The sequence below is a fragment of the Zalophus californianus genome, chromosome X (genome assembly GCF_009762305.2).
Source record: "Zalophus californianus isolate mZalCal1 chromosome X, mZalCal1.pri.v2, whole genome shotgun sequence".
Taxonomy (NCBI): domain Eukaryota; kingdom Metazoa; phylum Chordata; class Mammalia; order Carnivora; family Otariidae; genus Zalophus; species Zalophus californianus.
Genome location: NC_045612.1, coordinates 84039259 through 84066688, shown reverse-complemented (window position 1 = coordinate 84066688; position 27430 = coordinate 84039259). Strand labels below are relative to the sequence as shown.

Here is a 27430-nt window from a genome sequence, read left to right as displayed (position 1 = left end):
GTTCTGCCCACTGGGAGGTTGACCCTTCCGCTATGCATCCCAGCATAGTTTACAGTAGACTCCAAAGTGCTTGTGGTTACCTTTTGTTGGAGTAGCCGCTGTGTGGGAAGAGTCACTTTTAAGAATAAGCGCATAGAATCATGATGTGGGAGTGTCGTTATGCTTATTCCTTATTTGATATCAAAATATGTAATGTATGTTTATACTCTTAGCATGTATTAACAACACAACTTTTTATTTGCCCACATACTCACACCCACACACACACCCTTAGGAGCAGCAACCCAGTGATGAGCAACCGAAAAAAAGGGAGGCACCACCTGAGCGTCAGGATATTCTACCTGATCAAGGGAAGGAAATTGAAGCAGGACCTGTGGCTCAAGGTGAAGGGACAGGGAAGGAGAATGACTGTGGGGGCAGGGTGTATATGTGGGCATCATGCGTTATGAAAACCATTGCATGAGGAAATAAAACATTGGAAGAGACTCTCAGTCATTTCTCGAAAACGGGTTGAAAATGTGAAGACTGTATAGTATGTAGCTTCATGTAGTCCTTCACCGTAACGAATTTCCCTTTTTCCTTGAGAATTAATCGGTGTGCTTGAAAATGCTCTCCTCTCTAAATTAGAGGAAAATGTTTAACTACAAAACTATACATCGCTTCCCTAGTTTAAGTTGTTCTTCTTAGAACATTTTTGTGTGTCCTTTTCACTCATTTCATCAAAAGCGTAAGCACTAGTCAACAGCATAGGCAGAGTGGCACGTCAACATATTCTGTAACATGTGGAATAAAGCCAATTTGCATAGGGATGGGAGCCCCATTTTATAAATGAGAAAACTAAGGCTCAGGGATTGTGGCTTGCCAAAGACTGCTTGACACATGGAGATATACCTCGTAGTTCAGTACAGAGTTTGCGTTCTTGGGGAAGCTGGCTGACTCAGTCGGTAGAGCATGTGACTCTCGGTGTCGGGGTCGAGAGTTCAAGGCCCATACTGAGTGTAGAGATTACTTAAAATAAGCAATTTTAAAGAGGTTTGTGTTCTTCCTACCATCTGTTTTGTTTTACAAACAAGTGAATGGTTTTGTATCGAATGCTTAGTAGTCAAATGTGTCTGTGCTGTAAAGTAGCTTATTAGTGGCACAGGAATCAGTCCAGTGGAGCAGGAGAGAGACCCCAGAAAAGAGTTCAGTGAATGATAGCCACTGTCTGATTAATCATTCAGGAAACTGGCATTAGGGTCACTACTTTAATATGATTTTTACGTGGCCTTAAAAGGTGTTGAAGTACTTTTACGATTAGGAAAATCATAAGGATCTTAAAACGATCATGAAACAAGAAATGAATGTCTTCCAAATTGAACATCTTCATCAAGTACTTGTAGTGAATTATGGACACCGTTCAGGCCCTGGAGTGTGTTAGGAATTCGCTGTTAAGAGGTTTCCACAATATGGCTGAAGAGAAAGTCCATTAATTTCTTTCCACCCTACTTGTCCCTACTGTCTCACTGCCAGACAGAAGTGGGACTGTTAATGACTACTGTTTTGCTGTTACTTTTGCAACTTTGCTCTATACATGACTGCTTTATCCTAAGTTATACATAGAGGGACTTTGCACTTAAATCGAACGGGTAAAATTGGACAAAATACCCTGCAGATTGCCCTACTACGGAATGGATGTCACTAGTATAGGGTTTGTTAGAGGCCCACGAATACACTCAGCTTATCCTTCGGAAAACTACGTTGTACTTTTTAAATAAAATCTTATGCGTGGTGTAGACTTGATTTCCCACATGTAGCTGATGCTCTCTATTCTAAGAACACTGTGGTAATAGAAAGGAAATGAAGGTGCAGTGGGCTTTATCTTTAGAATGTCCCTTGAAATAAAGCAAATCGTACTACAGGAAAACAAGGGTGTGAAATGCATTTTCCCATCACATTTTTTTATCACCCTAGCCTATAGGCTTTTATTGGTTTATATTTCATATTTACTGCTTAAATCGATTACCTTTGTGTTTTAAGGACGGGACCTGCAAGCTGATCTCCAGGAGCTGCCTCAGGCAAAGGCTGGGGGTATAACTGAAGATGACCCTGATGCAAGGGGCCAAGTCTACCCTTCTTAGAGCCCATTAAAATGCCGGAAGCAGGTAAGGTATCCATTGACAGTGCAAAATATGAGGGACTTTCCCCGAATATTATATCTTTACGTATGCAGATACAACTTTAATGATACATTTCTAACAGGGGTTGCATATGAAGATTACTTTCCCAAGTAGTTCAAATATCCTACCGGCCTGACTTGTACACAAATAGAGATAGAAACAAATTGGGTCAAAGCCTTATTAAATCATACAATATGAAACCATTTTATTTTTTTGAATGTAAATACTTCAACGAACTGCTAATAATATTCAGATCCTTCTGTAAGTTATGCTTTTATCAAACACAGAATTAATTTGGATTGAATATCAGTTTGTATGAAATATGCTGAGGCACTGAGGTAGGTTCTACCCGCGGCTGAAATATAACGTGTATGATTTTCTGACAATCCCTTAACTTCTGAACCCATCTTTACTAATATATATATTGAATTGAATTCTGATATAATACAGTCAATTTTAATGCTGATATTTGTATTCTGGGGTTCTGTTGGATACATAGAATACGAAGATGTTGCATTTTGCATGATTTTTTTTTATCAGATAACATCTTTGGTCAAATTTTAACATGTGAATTTAAATTTGGCTGCCACCGGGAACAACAAAACACAATGGTTGCTGTTTGTGTTTCACTATGGCGATCTGTAACCCTGTTCCTGTTTTTCATTTCAAATGTTTGTTTAATTTCTATGTAGGTAACGGACAGTGAAATACTGGTTTCAGGAGTAGAATTTAGGGATTCATCCCTTACCTATAATACCCAGTGCTCATCACATCCGGTACCCTCCTTAACACCCATCACCCATTTAGCCCATCCCGACCCATCGTCCTCCATCAACACTCAGTTTCCTCTCTATACTTAAGAGTCTCACGGTCGGATTCCATCTCTCTTTTTTTCTGTCCCATATGTTCATCTGTTTTTTTCCTTAAATTCTACCTATGAGTGAAATCATGTTATTTGTTTTTCTCTGACTATTTTCGTTAGCATGATATACTCGAGGACTTCCACATCATTGCAAATGGCAAGATTTCATTCATTTTCATGGCTGAGTCATATTCTACTGAACACACACACACACACACACACACACACACACACCCACACACATGCACCAACGTCTTCTCTATCCGTTCATCGATCGGTGGACATTTGGGCTCTTTCCATAGTTTGCTATTGTTGAAACTGCTGCTCTAATCATTGGGGTGTTTCTACACTTTGAGTCTGTAATTTTGTGTCCCTCGGGTAAAAACCTCATAGTGTAACTGCTGGGTCACAAGGTAGTTCTATGTTTAACTTTTCTAGGAACGTCTATACTGTTTTCCACAGCGACTGTCCCAGTTTGCATTCCCACCAACAGCGTAAGAGGGTTCCCCTTTCTCCACATCCTCACCTACATCTCGTTACCTGCTTTGTTAATTTTACCCATTTGACAGGTGTGAAGTGTGTGACCATATAATCTGTTCGAGAGACTGGAACGCCGTTAAGGCCAACACCGTTAAGGCAAACGGTTACCCTACTGAATCAATGACGTAAGGGAAACACTAGCTGACAAAAACAGCTTTCCGCTTAACCAGAACAAAGAATAACTTACATGTGGTCCTCATTGCTCTACTCCCATCACTTACGCAGTAACCAACTTGGCATTATTCCTTCGGCATCATATATTCACAATATTATTTCAAGTTGAGGCCTCTAAGTGATACTTACGTGTGCATTTTTGTTTTTCAGCTCTTTGCATGTTGCTTGGAGTTTTTGTAACCTACATTCGCCTTTGGCTCTCCATTTAAAACTACCTTTTAATAGGCTCATTTCATTTTGTGTGTTGTGAACCTGAACTGTCTTTTTGTATTGTTGTACCAATAGAAAGTGGGGTGTGTTCAAAAAATATTGGTAAATTATACGCTTGGAATTCTATCTTATACAATGAAAACTATAATGTCCTTCCTGTACCATGAATTTAGTCGACATACGATTCTGCTGAGTAGTATTTCTAACTGTTACATCTACCTTACAGGTGAAGGACTACTCCAGATTTAAACAAGGACAAGCTGAAACATGCAGACTACTCTTATGTGGGGTACTTCACTGTTGTAGTTCTCTCAATAAAGTGTTACAGACGTTCCACAAAGAATCTTTTGAAATCTGTGTTAAACTTATCCCAAGTAGGGGGTGCCTGGGTCTCAGTCCCTTAAGCAGCTGACTCTTGGTTTCAGCTCAGGTCATAATTCATTGGTCATGGGATGGACCCCGAGTCTGGCTCGATGCTCCTCGGGAAGTCAGCTTGAACGATTCTGTCCCTCTGCTCCTGTTCCCTCCGTCCCTCCCTCCGTCCCTCCCTCCGTCCCTCCCTCTCTCCCTCTCTCTCTCTTAAATTAATAAACCTTTAAAGGAAAACTTATTCTGAGTAGTCGATGCTATCAAAATTAGGTCACTTTTTGAAATGGTATAGTCCGATTGAGCTGAATACACACAGATATATCTGTACATTGAATTTCTGTCCAGCAACCGTGCTACGTATGCTTTAATAAGTGTACATCGACCTCCGTTTTGAGTTTCAGCAGACAGAATGATATCATCTTTGAACACTGACAGTTTGTTTCTGACATTTTAAACCTTTTCCCTTTTTTTCTCGTTTGACAACATTGGACAGACCCACCCAGCACAATGTTGAAAGAACTGGCCACGATGGACAGCCTTGTCTTATTCCTGATAAATTAGATAATATTTAACAGTTTGTCTATTTACTGTGAAGGAAAGGAAGTTCCATTCTTACTCTCGTTTACCATGAATATTTGTATTGAAAATATGTTGACTTCCAATAAACACTTGCAGTACGTTTATTCAGATGAGTGTAGCATTTCCCTTCATTAATCTGTGAATGTGATGAATTACTTACATTTTGTTCTATGTTTAAACCAACCATACATTATCAGGAGGGCATGGTCATGATATATTATCTTTCTGAATACTCTACTTCTTAATAATTTGTTTAGAAGTTTTACAACTATCCTCATGAGTATCATTAGCCGACACTTTTATATACTGTCTTGGATGTTGGTATGAAGGCCACACTAGCTTCATAAAATGAGTTGGTATGTAAAACCTCTTTTCCTCTTCTCTGGGACTGAAGACTCTGAAAGGCTGTGAGTAACGTAGGACTAGACTTGTCCGTGTTCAGCTGTGTCTGGATCGCATCTCTTTTGCAGTCGGACCCTCCCTAAATGGCAGGTCACTAAAGGGACACCTCCAGGTTCCCATCCTTTCCAATTTTTTGAGGGGCCCATCTTCCCTGCAAGACACTTCTAATGATGCTGTCACTCCAAATGCTACCTGCTCCAGTTTCTATACTCTTACGAATCTTCTATACCCAGAAAGCTAAAGGTCATGCCTCTGTTAACTACATAATTTTCATCTGTGCTGTCTGATTGTGAATAGCTGGCCAACCTCGACTTTTCTACCGTAATGACCATAGGTCCATTTATTGGGCTTTTTAAAAAACAAGAGTTAGTATTAAAACTCTTATTTATGTTAGCCACTTCTTTCTCCTGGGTTCCATACATTTATAACCTCATTTAATCTTCACAAAAAGGTGGGTCACAGTGTACCCAAAACTTACGTCTCACTGTAATAAGCAGTAGATTTTGGGCTTTAGTTCCAATTTAGATGTCCTTGCTGTTTCTCAAAGAAAATACTCCCGAAAATGTTGGCCAGGAAAACTGACAGGTACATGAAGACGATACTGGTAATCTGATGTTTACATAAAAGTTTATGGTAATTTCTTCTTATTGTTGGAGGTGAAGGTTTTGTGTTTTTTGTTTTTTTGACTTTAGGTGTTTTATCCTTCTTTTGAGGAAAGGTTTTCCAAAATATGGCACACAGACATCACACGGTTTTTCAGATGAAATCACTGATTTTGAAATAAAGATTTAAATGTAAGTATGGGGGACAGGTAATACAAACATTTCAATTCTTAATATACTAGCACACTGAATTTACAGTGCTATAGAAAAATGTAAGTCTAACCCCAAAGCAAATTGGAACAGTTTATAGAGAGAATGATAACTCATGTCACAAGCCCCATGGGAAAACAGAAACAAAAACAACAGATATCTCCTATAAAATGTCTGAACTTTCTTTAATAGCTTTTAAAGGTGGGATCCCTGGGTGGCTCAGCTGGTTAAGCCTGTGCCTTTGGCTCAGGTCATGATCCCAGGGTCCTGGGAAAGAGTCGCGCGTCAGGCTCCTAGCTCAGTATATGGCTCCTTGCTCAGCATCAGGCCCATTGCTCAGCGTGGAGCCTGCCTTTCCCTCTGCCTGCCAGTTCGCCTGCTTGTGCTCTCTCTCTCTCTGACAAATAACTAAATGAAATCTTTTAAAACACTTTTAAAGGCAGAGACATAAGCCATTGTGATAGGTGTGATATCTCATTGTAGTTTTTCATTGGCTTTTCACCGACGATCAGTGATGTTGAGCATATTTTCACGTGTCTGTTGGCCGTCTGGATGTCTGCTTTGGAAAAGTGTCTATCCTTACCTTCTGCCTATTTTTTAACTGCATTCTTCATTTGGAGGGTGTCGAGTTTTACATGTACCTTATATGTTTTGGATAGTAGCCGTTTATCAAATGTGTCATTTGAAAATATCTTCTCCCATCCCACAGGTTGCCTTTTCGTTGTGTTGTTTCCTTAGCTGAGTAGAAGCTTGTTAATTGATGAAGTCCCAATCATTTATTTTTGCTTTTGATTCCCTTGTCTCAGGAGACATATCTAGAAAGAACGTGCTAGGGCTGCTGTCAAGGAGGTTGTGTTCTACTCTAGGATTCTAATGGCTTCGGGACTCACATTTAGGTCTTTGATCCATTTTGATTTATTTTTGTGTATGGTGTAGAAAGCGGTCCAATTTCATTCTTTTGCGTGTTGCTGTCCAGCTTCCCCAACACCCTTTCTCAGAGAGACTGTCTTTTGCCCTTGGATGGTCTTTCCTGCCTTGTCAAGCAGGAGTTGACCATATAGGAGTGGGTTCCTTTCTCGGTTTTGTATTCTGTTCCCCTGATTGATGTGGCTGTTTTTCTGGCTGTGCCATCTTGTTCTGATCACTACACCTTTGTAATATAACATGAAGTCCAGAATTGTGATACCTCCAGCTTTGCTTTTCTTAATTCATGTTTGCTTTGGCTGTTCTGGGTATTTGGTGGATACATACCAATTTTAGGATTATTTGGTCTTGCTCTGTGGCAAATGCTCGTGGTATTTTGATAGGGATGCCATTAAATGTGTAGATTGCTTTGGGTAGTATGGACATTCTAACAATATTTATTCTTCTAATCCATGTGCATGGCATAGTTGTCCATTTCTTTCTGCCATCTTCAGTTTCTTTCACCAGTGTTCTACAGTTGTCAGGGTACAGGGATTTCACCTCTCTGGTAAGGCTTATAACTAGGTATTATATGGTTTTTGCAATTTTAAATGGGATTGACTCCCTAATTTCTCTTTGTGTTGCTTCATTGTTGGTGTATAGAAATGAAACGGATTTCTGTACCTTGACTTTGTGTCCTGTGCGTTTACTGAATGCGTGTAACAGTTCTAGCAATATTTTGGTGGAGTGTGTTTGGGTTTCCACATAGAGGATCTTTGCCTTCTGCAAATACTGAAAGTTGGACTTCTTCCTTGCCGGTGTGGATGCCCTTGTTTCTTTTTGTTATCTGATTGCTGAGCCTGGGACATCTAGTATTTTTTTATTTAAAATTCATTAATGAACATGTAGTGTAATATTACTTTTAGACGTAGAATTTAGTGATTCATCTGTTGCATAGAACACCCAGTGCTCTTTACAGCAAGTGTCCTCCTTGATGCCCCTCACCCAGATATCCCATTCCCCCCACACATCCCCTCCTGTAACCCTGTTCCTATAGTCAAGAGTCTTGTATGGTTTCAATGATTCTTTGTGGAACGGATGTAACACTTTATTGAGAGAACTACAACAGTGAAGTACCCCACATGAGAGTAGTCTGCATGTTTCAGCTTGTCCTTGTTTAAATCTGGAGTAGTCCTTCACCTGTAAGGTAGATATAACAGTTAGAAATACTACTCAGAAGAATGGTATGTCGAGTAAATTCATGGTACAGGAAGGACATTATAGTTTTCATTTTATAAGATAGAATTCCACGTGTATATTTTACCAATATTTTTTGAACATACCCCACTTTCTATTGGTACAACAATGCAAAAAGACTGTTCAGGTTCATAACACACAAAATGAAATGAGCCTATTAAAAGGTAGCTTTAAATGAAAATGAAAAAGCGAATGCAGCTTTACAAAAACTCCAAACAACATGCAAAGAGCTGAAAAAGAAAAAATGTACACGAAAGTATCACTTAAAGGCCTCAACTTGAAATAATATTGTGAATATATGATGCTGAAGGAATAATGCCAAGTTGGTTACTGCTTAAGTGAAGGGAGTAGAGCAATGAGGACCACATGTAAGTTATTCTTTGTTCTGGTTAAGCGGAAAGCTGTTTTTGTCACCTAGTGTTTCCCTTACGTCATTGATTCAGTAGGGTAACCGTTTGCCTTAACGGTGTTGACCTTAGCGGTGTTCCAGTCTCTCGAACAGATTATATGGTCACACACTTCACACCCGTCAAATGGGTAAAATTAAGAAAGCAGGAAACAAGAGATGTAGGTGAGATTGTGGATAAAGTGGAACCCTCTTACGCTGTTGGTGGGAATGCAAACTGGGACTGTCGCTGTGGAAAACAGTATAGAGATTCCTAGAAAAGTTAAAAATAGAACTACCTTGTGACCCAGCAGTTACACTATGAGGTTTTTACCTGAGAGACTCAAAATTACAGAATCAAAAGGATAGAACACCCCAAAGTTTAGAGCAACACTTTCAACAATAGCCAAACTATGGAAAGAGCCCAAATGTCCACCGATCGATGAACGGATAGAGAAGACGTGTGTGTGTGTGTGTGTGTGTGTGTGTGTGTGTGTGTGTGTGTGTGTGTGTGTGTGTGTGTGTGTGTGTATGCAGTACAATATAACTCAGCCATCAAAATGAATGAAATCTTGCCATTTGCAATGATGTGGAAGTACTTGAGTATATCATGCTAACCAAAAAAGTCAGTCAGAGAAAAACAAATAACATGATTTCACTCATAGGTAGAATTTAAGGAAAAAAACAGATGAACATCTGGGACAGAAAAAAAGAGAGAGGGAAGCCGAACGTGAGACTCTTAACTCTAGAGAGGAAACTGAGTGTTGATGGAGGAAGATGGGTTGGGGATGGGCTAAATGGGTGATGGGTGTTAAGGAGGGTACCGGATGTGATGAGCACTGGGTATTATAGGTAAGGGATGAATCCCTAAATTCTACTCCTGAAACCAGTATTTCACTATGCGTTAACTACATAGAAATTAAACAAACACTTGAAACCAAAAACGGGAATAGGGGTCCAGATCGCAGAGAGAAACACAAACAGCAACCATTGTGTTTTGTGGTTCCCGGTGGCAGCCAAATTTCAATTCACATGTCAAAATTTGACCAAAGATGTTATCTAATAAAAAAAAAACATGCAAAATGCAACATCTTTGTATTCTATGTAACCAACAGTACCCCAAAATACAAATAAGAGCATTAAAATTGACTGTAATATATCAGAATTCAATTCAATATATATATGAGTAAAAATGGGTTCAGAAGTTAAGGGATTGTCAGAAAATCATACACGTTATATTTCAGCTGCGGGTAGAACCTACCTCAGTACCTCAGCATATTTCACACAAACTGATATTCAATCCAAATGAATTCTGTGTTTGATAAAAGCAGAACTTACAGAAGGATCTGAATATTATTAGCAGTTCGTTGAAGTATTTATACGCAAAAAAAGAAAATGGTTTCATATTGTATGATTTAATAAGGCTTTGACCCAATTTGTTTCTATCTCTACTTGTGTATAAGTCAGGCCGGCAGGATGTTTGAACTACTTGGGAAAGTAATCTTCATATGCAACCTATGTTAGAAATGTATCATTAAATTTATATATGCATACGTAAATATATAATATTCGGAGAAAGACCTTCATACTTTGCACTGTCAATGGATAACATACCTGCTTCTGGCATTTTAATGGGCTCTAAGAAGGGTAGACTTGGCCCCTTGCATCAGGGTCATCTTCAGTTCTACCCCCAACCTTTGCCTGAGGCAGCTCCTGGAGATCAGCTTCCAGGTCCCGTCCTTAATACACAAAGGTAATCGATTTAAGCAGTAAATATGAAATATAAACCAATAAAAGCCTATAGGCTAGGGTGATAAAAAAATGTGATGGGAAAATGCATTTCACACCCTTGTTTTCCTGGAGTACGATTTGCTTTATTTCAAGTGACATTCTAAAGATAAAGCCCACTGCACTTCATTTCCTTTCTATTACCACAGTGTTCTTAGAATAGAGAGCATCAGCTACATCTGTGAAATCAAGTCTACACCAGCCATAAGATTTTATTTAAAAAGTACAACGTAGTTTTCCGAAGGATAAGCTGAGTGTATTCGTGGGCCTCTAACAAATCCTATACTAGTGACATCCATTCCGTAGTAGGGCAATCTGCAGGGTATTTTGTCCAATTTTACCCGTTCGATTTAAGTGCCTAGTCCCTCTATGTATAACTTAGGATAAAGCAGTCATGTATACAGCAAAGTTCCAAAAGTAACAGCAAAACAGTAGTGATTAACAGGCCCACTTCTGTCTGGCAGTGTGACAGTAGGGACAAGTAGGGTGGAAAGAAATTAATGGATTTTCTCGTCAGCCGTATTTTGGAAACCTCTTAACAGCGAATTCCTAACACACTCCATGACCTGAACAGTGTCCATAATTCACTACAAGTACTTGATGAAGATGTTCCATTTGGAAGACATTCATTTCTTGTTTCATGACCGTTTTAAGATCCTTTTGATCTTCCTAATCGTAAAAGTACTTCAACACCTTTTAATGCCACGTAAAAATCATATTAACATAGTGACCCTAATGCCAGTTTCCTGAATGATTAATCAGACAGTGGCTATCATTCACTGAACTCTTTTCTGGAGTCTCTCTCCTGCTCCACTGGACTGATTCCTGTGCCACTAATAAGCTACTTTACAGCCCAGACACATTTGACTACTAAGCATTCGATACAAAACCATTCACTTGTTTGTAAAACAACACAGATGGTAGGAAGAACACAAACTTCTTTAAAATTGCTTATATTAAGTAATCTCTACACTCAGTATGGGCCTTGAACTCTCGACCCCGACACCGAGAGTCACATGCTCTACCGAATGAGCCAGCCAGCTTCCCCAAGAACGCAAACTGTGTACTGAACTACGAGGTATATCTCCATGTGTCAAGCAGTCTTTGGCAAGCCACAATCCCTGAGCCTTAGTTTTCTCATTTATAAAATGGGGCTCCCATCCCTATGCAAATTGGCTTTATTCCACATGTTACAGGATATGCTGACGTGCCACTCTGCCTATGCTGTTGACTAGTGCTTACGCTTTTGATGAAATGAGTGAAAAGGACACACAAAAATATTCTAAGAAGAACAAATTAAACTAGGGAAGCGATGTATAGTTTTGTAGTTAAACATTTTCCTCTAATGTAGAGAGGACAGCATTTTCAAGCACACCGATTAATTCTCGAGGAAAAAGGGAAATTGGTTACGGTGAAGGACTACAGGAAGCTGCACACTATACACTCTTCACATTTTCAACCCGTTTTCGGGAAATGACTGAGAGTCTCTTCCAATGTTTTCTTTCCTCCTGCAATGGTTTGTCATAACGCATGATGCCCACATACACCCCTGCCCCCACAGTCATTCTCCTTCCCTTTCCCTTCACCTTGAGCCACAGGTCCTGCTTCAACTTCCTTCCCATGATCAGGTAGAATATCCTGACTCTCAGGTGGTGCCTCCTTTTTTGTCGGTTGCTCATCACTGGGTTGCTGCTCCTAAGGGTGTGTGTGTGGGTGTGTGTATGTGGGCAAATAAAAAGTTGTGTTGTTAATACATGCTAACAGTATAAACATACATTATACATTTTGATATCAAATAAGGAATAAGCATAAAGACACTCCCAAATCATGATTCTATGCGCTAATTCTTAAAAGTGACTCTTCCCACACAGCGGCTACTCGAACAAAAGGTAGCCACAAGCACTTTGGAGTCTACTGTAAACTATGCTGGGATGGATATGCACAATCTGTCGTTAATAAGCATGACAAAGGAGCCATATTGTGTATTTGCACGGGCAAGAGAAATATAGAAGCCTTCTGGTTCAATGTTTCCCTCCCTTAATCAGCAGAAAAGCTTTTATCACTGCATCTGTATGCCTGCAGCTCAGCAAAGTTTTCAGAGCAAAAAATGGACGGTAATGGAAAACATCCAACATGGAAGTACTGACACCCACCTGCTGTTCAGACCCTGGATCATCTTTTCTTTGCTTGGATCTGGATCTGACTCGGGCACTCATACCTCACCCTGAAAGGAGAACACTGGTATTTGGAAAATGTACTCTAAAGGAGAGGCATACCACGTCCAACCAAGGCCAAAGGCTTAATATTTGTTTTTACTTTGAAAACACTCTGAGAGCCAACCTAGCATCAGTAGAGTGTACAAGCTGTGGTCACACCAAAGACACGGACTGCAAGATCATTTACATCAGCCAGGCTGGCCGTAAAATCGCCCTATGACCAGGCTAAAAGACGAGGCTTAGCCTCACGCCTGCGTTCCCCACTATAAAGGCATTTGAGAAAAGAGTGCTAGACATTCAAACCTGAGTCACTACTGCTTTGGTCACATTTCCATTTCCTAGGCTCATTTTACTGCCTTAAATAACGTTTGGCTGAAACGCAGGGAAAGAAATAATCCTCTGCATACGGCCTCGGGCTCTGTTCGCACTCCAAGGGTTCAGGCGTGTAGTCGCGAACCAGACCCACGGGCCAGCTCCTGCCTCGACCACTGCACGGTGCACGACCAATCTCGCGGACCCAGTCACAAGCCCCCAGCGTTCCCCGCTACCTGGCCTTTTCTATACCGCCTGGTCGGCTACCTGCCCCGTGTCCCACAGGGGATCCTGGACTCCGTGCTCTGCTGGCAGCTGCAGGTGCTCCAGGACTCCGAGATCTCCACTAACCGCCCCGCCCCGCCCGCGCCGGGCCTCGGCCCGTCTTCCCCTCCCCTCCTCGACCCACCATCCTCACTTGCCCTGGCCCCACCACGAGGACGAGCGCCATGGCGGCCGCGACGCCTGTGAGGAGAAGGGCGCTAGCTCCTCGCCACTTCCACCTAGGACGCCACAGATCTACAGTCCCCACCTGCCCGCGGCCTACTGGCTCCCTCCCCATCCTCGCTCACACTTAAAATCCTGGAAGGACTGATCTGGGGACCTACAAGTTGAATTCGGCTAGCGAGAAAGCTCACGGCAGAGAGAACACGCCGCCTCGATGGATCTCACGCCGGATGACAGAGCGCGGGCAGCAATGCGCACGCCCAGTAACAGTTGCTCACAGCAAGGAGCATGCGCACTGTTCGCTCACAGCAAGGAGCATGCGTACAGCCTTGGCTGCCGGCAGGGTGGGTTGGGGTTTTCCCGCCTGTGCTGCTGCAGAGACTCGCAGCCGCGCGGCTCAGCCGAGGAGAAGGAAAGGGCCTTGAGCGTTCTGTTTTGCACACCACCCAATCTCTCCTAGGCAGCCAGATACTTTGGGGACAGAGAGCCCCAGCTTACCCTTAGCGGACAAGGTGTCTCAGAAAAACCAGTGACACATTGACGCCTGGGTGTCTCCGTCGTTTAAGCATCTGCTTTAGAATCAGGTCATGATCCCAGGGTCCTGAGATCCAGTCCAGCATCGGGCTCCTCCCTCAGCGGGAGCCTGCTTCTTCCTCTGCCTGCTGCGCCCCCTGCTTGTGCTCTCTCTCTATGACAAATTAATAAACGAAATCTTGAAAGAAGAAGAAGAAACACCGCTGAGACAGAAATAGATATGAAGCATTTAAATCCGAGTTTGATACGTCCTTTGTTAGTCATTTCCTCCTTTGCTTTTGGGTGATGTGTCATTCTTGAATGAACTGGCTCACCTCTGTGTGATAAATACATTAACATCTGTTCTCTTTACGTTTTTTTTGGCGCTACCACACGTTGAATACTCTGCACTCGTAGCTCTTTCCTCTATAACTGCGTTCATTCAGTCGGTGTATGCTTTCAGAAATATCCACAGATACTGGTCCTGGGATTTAGGCTCCGTCCATGTTCACATGGCATGCAGCAGTAGTGTCTATGTTCCTCAAATTCTGTACTTCCCAATAAACCGCCAGGCCACTTCTAAGCAAAGCTGACTTTATCCCATGAAGGGAGAGCACTACCTGAACAGACTCTTAATAGAGTCTTGGAGGTGGCAGGGCAGGAGAGGTACTTATTCAGATTTTGAAGTCCGCTATACCCCAGATCATTCAATGTTGGAGGACAGTGTGATTAAGATTGGGTGAGAATCGTGATAGAATGGCTTAGGTTTGGATGACACAAGGGAAACAATTTTTAAAGATTTTTATTTATTTGAGAGAGAGAGAGAGAGAAAGCACAAGCAGGGGGAGAGGCAGAGGGAGAGGGAGAAGCAGACTCCCCACTGAGCTGGGAGCCCGACCTGGGGCTGGATCCCAGGACCTGGAGATCCTGACCTGAGCGGAAGGCAGATGCTTAACCATCTGAGCCACCCAGGTGGCCCACAAGGCAAGAATTTTAAGACCAAAAGCTCAAAGTTTCTTGTGGTTGAAAAATGTCCTTTCACACTTTTTATTGACGCGCTAATGGGTTTTTCAGGTAGTTCCCAGAACGAAGAAGAACGTTATTTGCGACCCTTGTGTTCCCAAGTGAGGCCTTGCTGGATTACTAAGTTTACGTTGATGTAGAGAGCAAAGTGGAGTCTGTCATGTCAAGCAGGAGCCTGTGTCAAGCAATGACCCAAGTAGGTAACGGTACTGCTGCTAGGATGGATGGCCGGGACCAGCATCAGCCAACACCCCAGCACTGATAACAAGCAGAACCACAGGTGGTCTGCAGGGGCAGACCTTTAAATCCTGACTAAATCCCTTTAGAAAGGGGAAGAATTTTGCAGCAAACCGCCAGACTCTTCAGACATGACCCCTCTATGACTGACCGCTGAGAAAAGGCAACTGCCTCCGATAGCTGCGCCTGACGGATCTCTGAACAGAACTGAGATCCTTCACCGCTTGAACGTATAAGGCGGTCATCCCCAGAGCTGCCCCGGACCAGAACGGACCGGACTGAGGCCTTGTTTCAACTGCATGCCCACAGACTGACTTCTCCTTTGGTTCACTAACTTCCTGCACCCTTGTGTTATCTCGCTTGTTCTTTGGTTTGTCTTAACGTCTTGCTCTGTGTGCTGTTTGAGAAGCCAAGTTTAATCACAGGGGGGAGTTTTCATTGAGTTTGGAATCCTGAACCTGCTTTATAATGGTGATTTACTTTGTTCTATGATTGAATGAACTGAGGTGGGGGAAAGACACAACCCCTGTGTGTGCATTCACAGAGGGGTCATGACGGTTGATGAAACCAGGGGAATATGAACCCTTGCTAATGTAGACAGTCAGCTGTGTGCAGGTGTCCATTTTGATTACTTTGAGATACCTTAGTAGTTTTGTGTGGGAGGTGCACATGGAAGAGAGGACAAGAGGGGCGCCCTAGTCAGAAAGTATCTTTTTCTGAATAAGTTAGGATATGCTGCTGAACTTAAGTGACTCCGATGTGTTCCATCTAGCTGGGCTTCTTCGAAGGAAGTAGCTTCAGTATAGTAAGGGAGGTCTCCCAGGCTCTCTGTCTCTTTCTCCCTGAGAAGGAGACTGAATAGGAAATGTGATTCTTCTCAAGGAATTTTTAAGAGTGAGAGTAGTCACAGCCCTCAGAGATTTATTTTTTATCTCTTAAAATCATTGTCAGCAAGGAGACTATCATCACCGAGTTACTCTGGCTGGCTCTTTCTCTTTTAGCCCCCGTTTTTGGGTGTGTGTAGCACTCAAGAAGGGCTCAAAGGTTGGGACGTGGTGATTTCTGAATTTACACTTTCTGGGAGCACCTAAATTGCAAACATTCAAGTTCCTGCCGTCGGATGCCTGGACAGTTAGTTGTGGGTTCTGAGGACCTGATGATGCCCGAACTGCTCCAGTCCACCTCCCAGGCCTGACTTCAACCTGGTACAAACATTTGGCTTTCTCCCACCATTCCTGTTGGAGAAAAGTGTTGGGCAGCTCGTGATAGGGCCATAATTGGATTCAGGTGAAAGCCAGTTGTGAAGATGCTCCGGGGACCCCCAGGAAGCAGCGGCAAGTATCAAGGACACTGTAGAGGCGGGAAGAACTGCCCGACTGTTGCCTCCAGGAGCTGTGTCTGCGCTGCTAAGCACGGAGCTAGGGCTGAGAGTGCCAGAAACTCCTCTGCCTGGGGGAGGGCTTCAGTTTTCTGCAGGACCAGAGCTTCTCTCCGTGCAAGCAGGAGAATCTAGGAAGCAATTGAAATTCCCACAGAACCGAGGATGAGTGGGCATGGGGCAAGTTCTACAGATTCGGGGCGGCTGCCATTTTCCAGGGTACTGGAGGCGGCTAGTAACTAAGCTCACAGTTTGCTGGTTGAGGTCAAATGGATCAATGTACCGTGTGAAATGCAACTCTCACCCTGGCTTCATAAGCTGGGAGCATTGTAGGAGATGAGGTCCTTTATTGCTAGGGCACAGAGTGTATGAGCTTTGTCGATCTTCTCTTGTCTTCAGACATCAACACTTTTGGTTCTCAGGCTTTGGTCATAGAGTGGGACTTACAACCCGTGTAGGGGTGTCTGGGGGGGGCTCAGTCGTTAAGCGTCTGTCTTCTGCTCAGGTCATGGTTCCGGGGTCCTGGGATTGAGCCCTGCATCGGGCTCCGTGCTCCACGGGAAGCCTGCGTCTCCCTCTCCCACTCCCCCTGCTGGTGTTCCCTCTGCCGCTGTGTCTCTCTCTGTCAAATAAATAAATAAAATCTTAAAAAAAAAAAAAGAAAAAAGAAAAAACCCCACAAAAAACAACAACCCCATGTAACCAGGCCTTTAGACGTGGACTGAAGTAGGCCACCGAACTTCCTTGTTGTCTTGTTGTAGAGCCGACCGTGGGTTCCTCACCTCATAATCACATAAGCCAAGTCCTGTAATGAATATCCTCCTCTTATATATGCCTGTACATCTGTATGTAATCCTGTTGGTGCTAGTTCTCTGCAGAATGGTTGACTACAGAAGGTTTTGGTGCCGAGAGTGTTTCTAGAGGACCCGGATGTTCAGGGTGGGTTTTCTGAATTGCTTGTTGGTTTTCTGCAATTGAGTGTCTAATATGATTACATTTAAAGAAGCTAATGGCTCGATTTCTAATAGGAAAAACAGCACCGATAGTCCATGAATCGTTGTTTACAGAGATACACAAAATATGTGCATTTGACACTCCTAAACAACCACTTATAAGAAGCAAGGAGTTTCGTGACTCTGTATATGACAATGAAGAGCTGCAGAGTAGTGTGTTGTTGGGGTCCAGGGCCCAAAGCGGCTTCTGAGGGCCAGAAAGAATTCTTGAGACATCTCTGGTGCAAAAGAAGGTGGTTTTATTAAGGCAAGGGGACAGGTCCAGTGGGCAGGAAGAGCTGCTGCCCTGGGACTGGGAGGAGCAACTGATGATATACTTTGGGGTTGGGGGAAGTAAAGATAAGGGAAGCTTCAAAAGGATTTTCATATGCTAAAGAAGACTCACAAGAAACCTGAGGCCTTGATGTTGTCAAACCAAGATTGTTTTTCCCTCAGCAAGGCATTAACTTCAAGACTGTTGGGAGATTCCTGGAGGTACATTATACTCCGCCTGTCTCAAGGATTTGTCAGTGGCCTGCCAGTTAGAAGGACATCTAATTTTACCTACATTTCCTTCTGCCTTTGTTTCCCACATCACCGCCGCTGTCTAATAAACATAGCTCACATTCCCCAACAGGAAGAGGTTTAGCTTACCTGCCCTAGCAGGAGGAAAGAAGAATGTCTCTTTGCCCAGCAACAGCCCATCCCATGAAGACCACCACACTCAGCCAATGGCAAGCTGTAGAAACCCCTCCCAGCTTCCTCTTCTCCACTGTAAAAGCAAGACTCTCTCCTATGATCTCGGCACTTACAGAGGGGTTGCCTGGTTTCCTTGTCCAGAATTGCAAGTCCTCTGCTCTTCCTGAATGAGGTCATTTTGCTGGTAAAAAAGAAAAGAAAAAAAAAAAAAAGCTGGTTCTTTTGTGTTTTGAAGGTCAACCACACACTCCTGGACATTGATACTCTAAATCTTTCTTCTAGTCTTCCCAAAGGGACCTTTTAGTAGGGTGACTGGACACTGGGAAAGAGGAAATGATCACAACTTTTAGGGACTGCTGGACACCGGATCTGAAGTGCCACTGATTCCAGGAGACGGAAAGTGACTCTGTGGCCCTCCAGCCTGAGCAGGGGCTTATGGAAGTCAGGTGACCAATAGGCTATACTGTCAGTGGATGGGGAAAATTCAGTGTGAGATATTCATACTACCATCTGTCATCAGTGAGGAAGTGGAAACCAAGTCAATAGCAGTGAGATATCCCGATGTGTCGGGAGTGGATGGAGGGTCACACACACAGTGATGTGTCCTCCCCCAACTTGTAGTTGCGGCAGGAATCAAACGTTAGGAATGCAACTAGCCTCTGCATCAGAAATATAGGCCTAATGTAAAGGTCGATTTTAGATGGTCCCCTCAGCGAACCAGTCCTTTTCGTGGTGCAGTGCCGTGGACAGTTCAAGCAGCTTCCATGATGTTTCCCTAGTTCTTGGGCTCACAGATGGGTGTCTTCAATCTGCAACAGTCCCCGAGCCTCAGTCCTGTTCACTCAGCCTGGGCCTGCTTTCAGTGCAGCACAGCTCCTGCTGAGGCTGAAAGAGCCCACAGCAGGCACATCAGGTTTCAGTACAGAGTCAGGTCAGGGAATCAGGATCTGTGAAGCCAGGGTTGCAAAGAAGCCAGAAGCTTTTCTTTGGCAGCAGCAGCAGCAAAGGCAAAAAATACTTCAAGCTGGACAGCCCTGCCTCATGTCCAAGCAACAAGCAAGGCTACCCTGAGCCCCATTTATCTTGTCAGGCATAGAATCCAATTGCCCCACTCAAAAACATGCACACCTGGCTGACAGATCATGACTCTGTATGCACGAGATAGCTGATCTTACAGGCGTTCACTAAAAACTGAAAACTGCTTTAAAACCCCAAATTTTATCTCCATCTGTATATTGCCACCCTTTTATATTGTTTCCCATTTTACAGAGGCAACAATCGGAGTAAAAACCATCAGTTATTGGGACATGTTTTCTTCTTAATATTCCCAGAGCCAAAATTCCAATCTGCTCACCTGAGTCAAACACAAGTTAAGACACGAAGTCCCTTTAGTATCTTTTTGTTTCTATTTTCCCTGATAGGGATGGTTCCTTCAGCATTTAAGATACTGCAAGTATATATGACACTTTACATCAATTTTATCATATGTCCAGTTGCACCAGCCATAAAAGGAAACAAAACAAATACTTACTGTTAGATCTTATTTTTTTCTTTTTCGGTCTCTCGGAATTATAAGATTTGGATTATAGATGGCAAGAGAGATCTCTGGAATGCTGGGAGGTAGCCTCAGGAGAAGCAGCAACGCTGAAGTCGAGGCTTGAAAACTTTTCCCGTTTCCTTCTCGGTTATCTAAAGGTTTACTCAAAACCAGAGAATTGACTTAATTTTACCAACGCCCTTGGAGGAGAGAGAAACTAAAATTTTAACTTCTTCTTCTTTTTTTTTTTTGCCCCCCCCCCGAAGGTTACCCCTGTGTATTTTTGAAAACCTGTTCTTCTGCCTGGAGGATAGAAGAAAAAACAAACTTTTCACCTGGCTATGCTGTTTTTCTCCCTTCAGGAAAAGTTTTAACAAGATTTAAGCCATTCATGACGAAAGCATTCCGCAAACGAGGAGGAGCCGAAGGACGATCTATAAAGAGCAACTACAAAAATCCCACATCTTACACCATACTTAATAGAGAAAGACTACTTGTTTTTCTCTAACATCAAGAACCAAGCAAGAAACTGGTGTAGCCACTGTGGAAAAGAGTATCGAGGTTTCCCAAAATGTTAAAACTAGAACTACCCTTCAATCTAGTAATCGCACTATTGCGCATATATCCCCAAAATACAAAAACACAAATTCAAAGGGATACCTGCAGCCCTATGTCTTTAGCTGCATTATTTACAATAGGCAAATTATGGAAGCAACCCAAGTGCCCATTCATAGGTGAATAAAGGAGATGCTGCGAATATACACAATGGAATTCTACTCAGCCATAAAAAGGAACGATGTGCCACTTGCCACAAAACGGATAGATGTAAAGCGTATGATTCTATGTGAAATAAGTCAGTCAGAGAAAGACAAATACCATAGATTTCACTCATATGTGCAATTTAACTAACAAAACAAACAAGTAAAGGAAAGAGAGAGAGAGAGAGAAGCCAAAGAAACAGACTCTTAACTATGGAGAACAAACTCATGGTTACCAGAGGGGAGGTGGTTGGGAGAATGTGTGAAATGGTGGGGATTAAGGAATGCACTCGTGATGAGCACTGGGCAATGTATGGAAAGGTAAATTGCTATATTGTACACGTGAAACTAAGGTAGCACTCTATGTTAGGTATACTGGAATTAAAATTAAGCAAAGGATATCTTGTGTTCGTGAATTGAAATCGTTAATGCTGCTAAAATGCCTACACTACCCAAACCCATCTATGGAGTCAATGCAATCCCTATCAAAATGTGAGTGGCATTTTTCACAGATAGAAAAAATACAGTCCTGAAATTTATATGGAGCCACAAATGTCCCCGGTTGCCAAAGACACCCCGAGAAAGAAGAATAAAGATGGAGGCATCCCACTTCCCGATCCAAACTAGAATTATAAAGCTCTAGCATCCAAACTAGCATGGTACTGGCTAAAGAAAGAGACACATATACCAAAAGAACAGAATGAGGAGCCCAGAAAGAAACCTACGTATATATGTACAGCCAACTAAGATTTGACAAAGGAGTCAAAAATATTCATGCGGAAAGATGGTCTCTTTAATAAATGGTCCTGAGAACACTGGATAACTATATGCAGAGCAATGAAATTGGAGCCCTATCTTACACCACTTGCAAAAATCAACTTGAAATGGAGTGTGTTGGAAACAAAAGACCCGAAATTGTAAAACTCCTAGAAGACAACACAGTGAAAAAGAAACTTGACACTGGACACATTGACAGTTCCCAAATGAGAGTGTTCCAGCATTATCCTATAAACAAACAGTCACTCTTTGTGATCCAAATTTCAGTCCAGAGACTGAGTATGGCACCTAAAGGACTAGCAATCTAAGCACAAAATTAATAAGTGGGACTGCATCGAGCCGAAAAGCTTCTGCATGGCAAAAGAAGCAATGAACAAAGGAAAAGTGAACCTACAGAACGGGAGAAAATATGTATAAATATTCTACCTGATACGGGCTTAATATCCAAAATACAGAAGGAACTCGTACAGCTCGGTAGCGTAAAAGAAACAGTCCTATTTTTTAAAAGGGGCAGAGGAACTAAATAGACATTTTTCCCAAGAAGACATGCCAATGGCCAATGGATCATGAAAAGCTGCTCGGCACCACTAATCAGCAGGAAAATGCAAACCCAGACTACCACCAGGTATCACTTCACACCTCTCAGAATGGCTGTCATCAGAAAAAAGAGAACAAGAGCTGGTGAGGATGTGGAGAAAAGAGAACTCTTGTGCACTGTTGGCAGGAATGAAAACTGGTACAGCCACTATGGAAAGCAGTATGGAGAAAATTAAAAATAGAGTAGAGTATCCAGCAACCAACTTCTAGGCACATGTCCAAAGAAAATGAAATCAGGATATCAGAGAGGTACATGCACTCCCATATTCATTGCAGCATCACTCACAATAGCCAAGATATGAAAACAACCTAAGTGTCCAAAGAGGGGAATGGATAAAGCCGATGTGGCATCCATATGTGATGGAATACTGTTCAGCCGTGAGAAGGAAGGAAGTCCTGCCATTTGCGAAAACGTGGATGGACCTTGAGGGCAGTATGCGAAGTGAAACAAGTCAGAAGAGAAAGATGACCACCGTATGATCTCACCTATATGTGGACTCCAGAAAAGCGGAACTTGTAGAGACAGAGTAGAATGGTGGTTACCACGGGTTAGGGGTAGGAGAAGTGGGAGATGCTGGGCAAAGCGTACGAACTTCCAGTTATAAGATGAATAAATCCTGGGGATCTAATGTACAGCATGGTGATTACCGTTAATTTTATTGTATTATAGACTTGGAAGTTGCTAAGCGTGTAGATCTAGTTTCTTTTTAAGACTTTATTTATGTATTTGAGATGGGTAGAGGGACAGAGACAGAGACAGAGACAGAGAAGTCATGAGCGGGAGTGAGGAGCAGAGGGAGAGGGAGAAGCAGACTCCCCAGTGAGCGTGGAACTGGATTCAAGGCTCGATCCCAGGACCCTGAGATCGTGACCTGAGCCAAAGGCACACAGTGAACCGACGGAGCCACCCAGGCACCCCTAAGGGAGTAGACTTAAGTGTTCTCACCACAAAAAGAAATTGTAATTATGTGATGGAGGCGAGGTGTTAGCTAATCCGATGCTGGCAATCGTTTCATATATCTCTCTATCGGTCTGTCTGTCGATCTAGCTATTTTATATCCAGCACTCTCTGTCTGTATTTTCCTCTTTTGTACTCCTTAAAATTGCTCCATGTTATATTTTATTTACATCTCAGTAAATCTGGGGGGGGAGGAAAGAACCAAACAAGGATGTCCACTTTCACCCCTGCTATCAACATTATACTGGAAGTCGTAGCCAATTAGCTGAGGCCAGAAAAAGAAATAAATGGCTTACCAGTTGGTGAAGAGAAAAAACAACTCCAATTCACAGATCATATGATGGTCTACATAGAAATATTTTAGAGACTGTATGAAAAATACTCATAGCAGTAACAAGTGAGTTAATGAACATTGCAGGATATGAGTTCAACAAACAAACAAACAAACAAAAAAACAAGCACCTTCACATTTCTAGAAACTAGCAATGAAATATTGGAGGCAACACTTTAAAAAAATCCACAATTCCATTTATAATAGATCCATCCCCATCTCTACCAAAATATGTGCCTGTTCTGCATTCTGCACAACCACATTCAACAACTTCTGTGAAACTCTATTTGTGTTATGAAGAGTGAAGGAGTCTCAAAAGATTACACGCTCTATTATTCCACTTATATGATATTCTCGAAATGACAAAAATCTAGTAACGGAGTACAAATAAGCGGTCATCGGGGTCCAGACGTGGGGTAAGAGAGTGAGCATACAGGGGCAGCATAAAGAACTCGGGAAGTTCTGAAGGGTGACATAAAAGCTCTGTATACTGACTGCACTCCTGATTATGTGAATGTGGACATGTGTTGTAATTCATAGAACCGTATACGAAAATGTGAATTTTACTACGTAATTAACAATAGAAAGTTGCCTGTTAGGCAGGATAGAATCCTTGCTTTTGTGTAAGACTGTTCCAACATGGCTGTATGAATGACTAAACATTAGTTTGTTAGCTTTTGAGCTAGACACAAAGTGGATCCTATAGTGTGTCCTGTTATGTATCCGTTTTTTTTTCCCCCACTCATCATTATGTCTCTGTGGGATTTAGTTCATTCTTTTTCACAGCTGTGCGGTATTCCATGGTGGGAATCTGGCACAATTTATTGATATGTTGCCCTGTTGGTGCATGATTGAATTATTTCCAATTTTTCTCTACTCCAAGTCGAGTTTATATATAAGCATTATTGTATGTCCAAGAGAGCACACCACAACTAGCATAAGAGGGCAGAAACCTGAATTGCACACTACTTATCCATCCAGTAGAAGAGCACTGAATACACTATGCCCGAAATAAATCATGGGACATCATCAAAATCATTTCAGAACATGCGAACCACCCTTTGGATAAGTTACACTAGCGTTAACCAGGGGGTGTTGTGAAGAGGACACACGACTGTATCAAGTGCAGTTGGGTCCAGTTACCAATGAAGCAGTGAGCTCCCTGAGCCCATGTCGGGGTTCCCCATGGGCAGAGATGAGAACAAACAGGAAGGACCCTGTGACACAGATGGCTGACCACCACAGAGCACTACAGAGAGGACCTCAAGTGGCCCATGATTCTGATTTCAGAGCTTCCCACCTGCCTGAGTGCGCTGAGCGCTTCCGGGGAGGCAGCCCCTGGCTGTGCCTGAGGAGGCCCAAATCACGGCTTCCCGTCCAAATCTGACCTGCTCCTCCTCTTCTGGGGCCAAATCAGCTTTCTCATCACTCCAGAGCCCTTTCCATTCATGAGCATGCCCTGTGTGTGGGGAGTGTATTCGTGCCCATCGGGCAGGTAAGGAGACTGAGACCCATGGAGGGCAGGAGCTGGGTCTGTGGCCCAGCAGCAGGTCAGTGGGCAGGTTGTGGGTGGGTCATTCCTCACCCCACAGCCGTACATCCCCTCGGACCATCCAGAGCTTTTCTGCTACCTCCTCCTCAGGCCTGTGTCTCCTCGAGACCAGCAGCCCCCGTGCATCTACGTGCCCCAGCTAGGAGTTGTAGTCGCAGCATTCAGACCTTGGGAGGGGCCTGGGTGGAGGCAGAGTCGGCAGCTGGCCAGGATTTGAATGGGGACCCAGGGGCTTTTCTCTAAATCCGGGCTCTGCTGCGGATGCTCCAGTGCCTTCAGGGTCCTGAGTGTGCCCGTCAGGACAGGCCAAGCTGGTAGCCCAATCTGTTTTGGGGTCCAGGCTACAGAGCAAGATGCTCTTGTGGAGACAGTTTAAAATGCTACCTTTCAATGTGAAAAGGATGACTGACAATATGAGAACTTCCTATTAACCACAGAATTGTGCTTCTGGTAGGAGAAAGAAGAACAGGAGGAAGAGGAAGACCATCTGCGGAAGACTCTGAACAGCAGGGACTAAGACCGGGGTCCTCCAGGAGGCAGAGGCAACGTTGGCCCTAGGCTGCCCCTAGCTACCCACACACACAGAGGGAGGGTCCAAGGGACCTCCAGGTCAGGAGCTCATGCACCCTGAGGCCAGTGACCCTCTCAGGTGTGAATGATTCAGTGTGTGTTTCTCGTCTGTCTTCTCTGAGACCTTCCTGGTCTTGGAGATGAGTTGCCCCCTGCTGGTAAAGACTATAAGGTGGACAGTCCATGGCTGAGCTGTGCCTGGTGACACCAAGACCTCACCAAGGCTTCAGTGAGGCTTCCTCGAATGAAAGGACAGGTCACTTTGACTTAGCAGAAAGCTCATGATTGGAACAGACTCACCCTGGACCACAGACATCCAGAATGGGAAGTGGAGGGGTTGTAGCATGTGAACGGGGACAGATGGGTGAGGGCTAAGAGCTGAGGACAGAGCGCAGGGGCCACCGTGAGATCAGGAACCTGGCCCTAGTAATGAGGAAGAACAGGGAGAGGAAGATCAGGAAGACTCCCCCAAGAGACAGTGAGAAAGAGATGAGGCATCAAAGACAGAGAGAAAATTTTACCTAAACCATTGCATTCCAAAGACATTCCACTGTCACCGTAGAGGAAATAGCCTATCAAGTAGGGAACCCATTTCTTACGCCTCTCTTCTTGATAGGAGGGATCAAACCTCACAAGTTTTACTCAGCTCCCTGTGTCTCTGACAAGACTGTGAGGGTAGATGATAGTCCGTGTTAGCTTATATGCTTTTATCATTATTTATAGGGCGGAGTAGTAATCGTTGATATTTATTAGAAGAAAGTTCCGGGGACTGTAACAAAAAGGATATTGACGCTTCATGAAAACTGTGGTCCCATCAGACTATTATGATCTGGGCTGAATGCCCATCAGAGGACAGTACAGGGAGTCAGCTAGTCAATGAAAAACATTTTGCATAATGAGCAAAGATAGACATCGAATTCCTAACATAGTTTGCACGTAACTTAAAGATGCTCTATATGCTGTGGAGCAGGGATGAAAATGGTATTCACGTCATCCCAAAAGGGAGCACCTGTACATGAGGCCTGGCACCTGAAGTATCTCAGCAAAGGGCTGAAACGATAATCTGCCTTTGTTCCCTACTGTGGGAAGAATGTCTGAACGGCACTGAAGGAGGAGCGTGTACCACCTGCCAGGCCCTGACAGGACGTCTGGTCTATGGCTGATTTTGGGTTGGCCTTAGTCATCACTTTACATCTGTAAGATAATACAGATTGTATCTGCCTTCTACATTTCAATCGTTGCTCATACTTCCGGGTGTTCAACGGAACCCTCATTTTATTTCAGAAGAGGTATCAACTTAAAATGATCACGATCATCATTTCGGGGACTTATCATTTCAAACAGCCTGTATTGCACTCAGACCAACGACTTGATACCACTTCCAATTCAATTTTGTTTTCCACATTTTCAGTGAGGAAACAGGCTACAGAAAAAGCATCCCTTGATTCTATCAATAGATGCAGAAAAAGGATTTGACACCATCCAACATCCATTCATGATTAAAACTCAGAAAACAGAAATAAAGAGGAACTTCCTCAGCTCGATAAAGAACATCTACAAGAAACCTTCAGCTAACACTGGACTTAATTGTGACCTTTCCCTCTGAGGTCAGGAAAAGGCAAGGACGTCCCCTCTTGCTATTCAGTTTCAACATCCTACTCGAAGTCCTAGCTAACAAGGGAGGAAATGATAGATACTCTGATTGAGAAGGAAGGAACAAACTGTCTCTGTTTCCAGATATCATGATTTTCTTTGTAAAGATACTTAAAAGAATAAAAACCTGGTGGAACAAATTAGCCATTCTACCCAGTTTGAGGATACAAGGTTACCATAGCAGAGTCCACTGCTTTCTTCTATATCGGCCTAAGGAACTGGACTTTGGAATTAAGAACCCATTACCATTTACATTAGCACCCCACAGAATGATCAATTTGGTCTAAGTCTAACAAAATATGTACAAAATCTATATGAGGAAAATTACAACGGTCTGATGAAAGAAATCAAAGAAGAACGAAACAAATGGAGAGATAGTTCATGTTCATGGAAGGGGACTCAATATCGTCGACTTGCCAATTCTTCCCACTTTGTTCTAT

The 27430-nt window shown here is 43.1% G+C and overlaps 2 long non-coding RNA genes across 3 annotated transcripts; one reads left to right on the top strand and one right to left on the bottom strand.

The window, feature by feature from the left end:
* The first annotated feature begins 272 nt into the window (after nucleotides 1-272).
* On the top strand, nucleotides 273-4292 carry LOC118356579. The gene is made up of 3 exons (XR_004819851.1): nucleotides 273-383; nucleotides 2020-2144; nucleotides 4172-4292. It is a non-coding gene; the product is annotated as an uncharacterized LOC118356579 (long non-coding RNA).
* A 3795-nt stretch (nucleotides 4293-8087) lies between these two features.
* Nucleotides 8088-13663, bottom strand: LOC113933881. Of its 2 annotated transcripts, none has more exons than XR_003523532.2 (5): nucleotides 13577-13663; nucleotides 12594-12664; nucleotides 12027-12135; nucleotides 10267-10391; nucleotides 8088-8210 (listed from the first exon to the last, which is right to left on the bottom strand). It is a non-coding gene; the product is annotated as an uncharacterized LOC113933881 (long non-coding RNA). The 2 variants fall into 2 exon arrangements; XR_003523531.2 differs by having other exon boundaries at nucleotides 13541-13643.
* Nucleotides 13664-27430: the final 13767 nt, after the last annotated feature.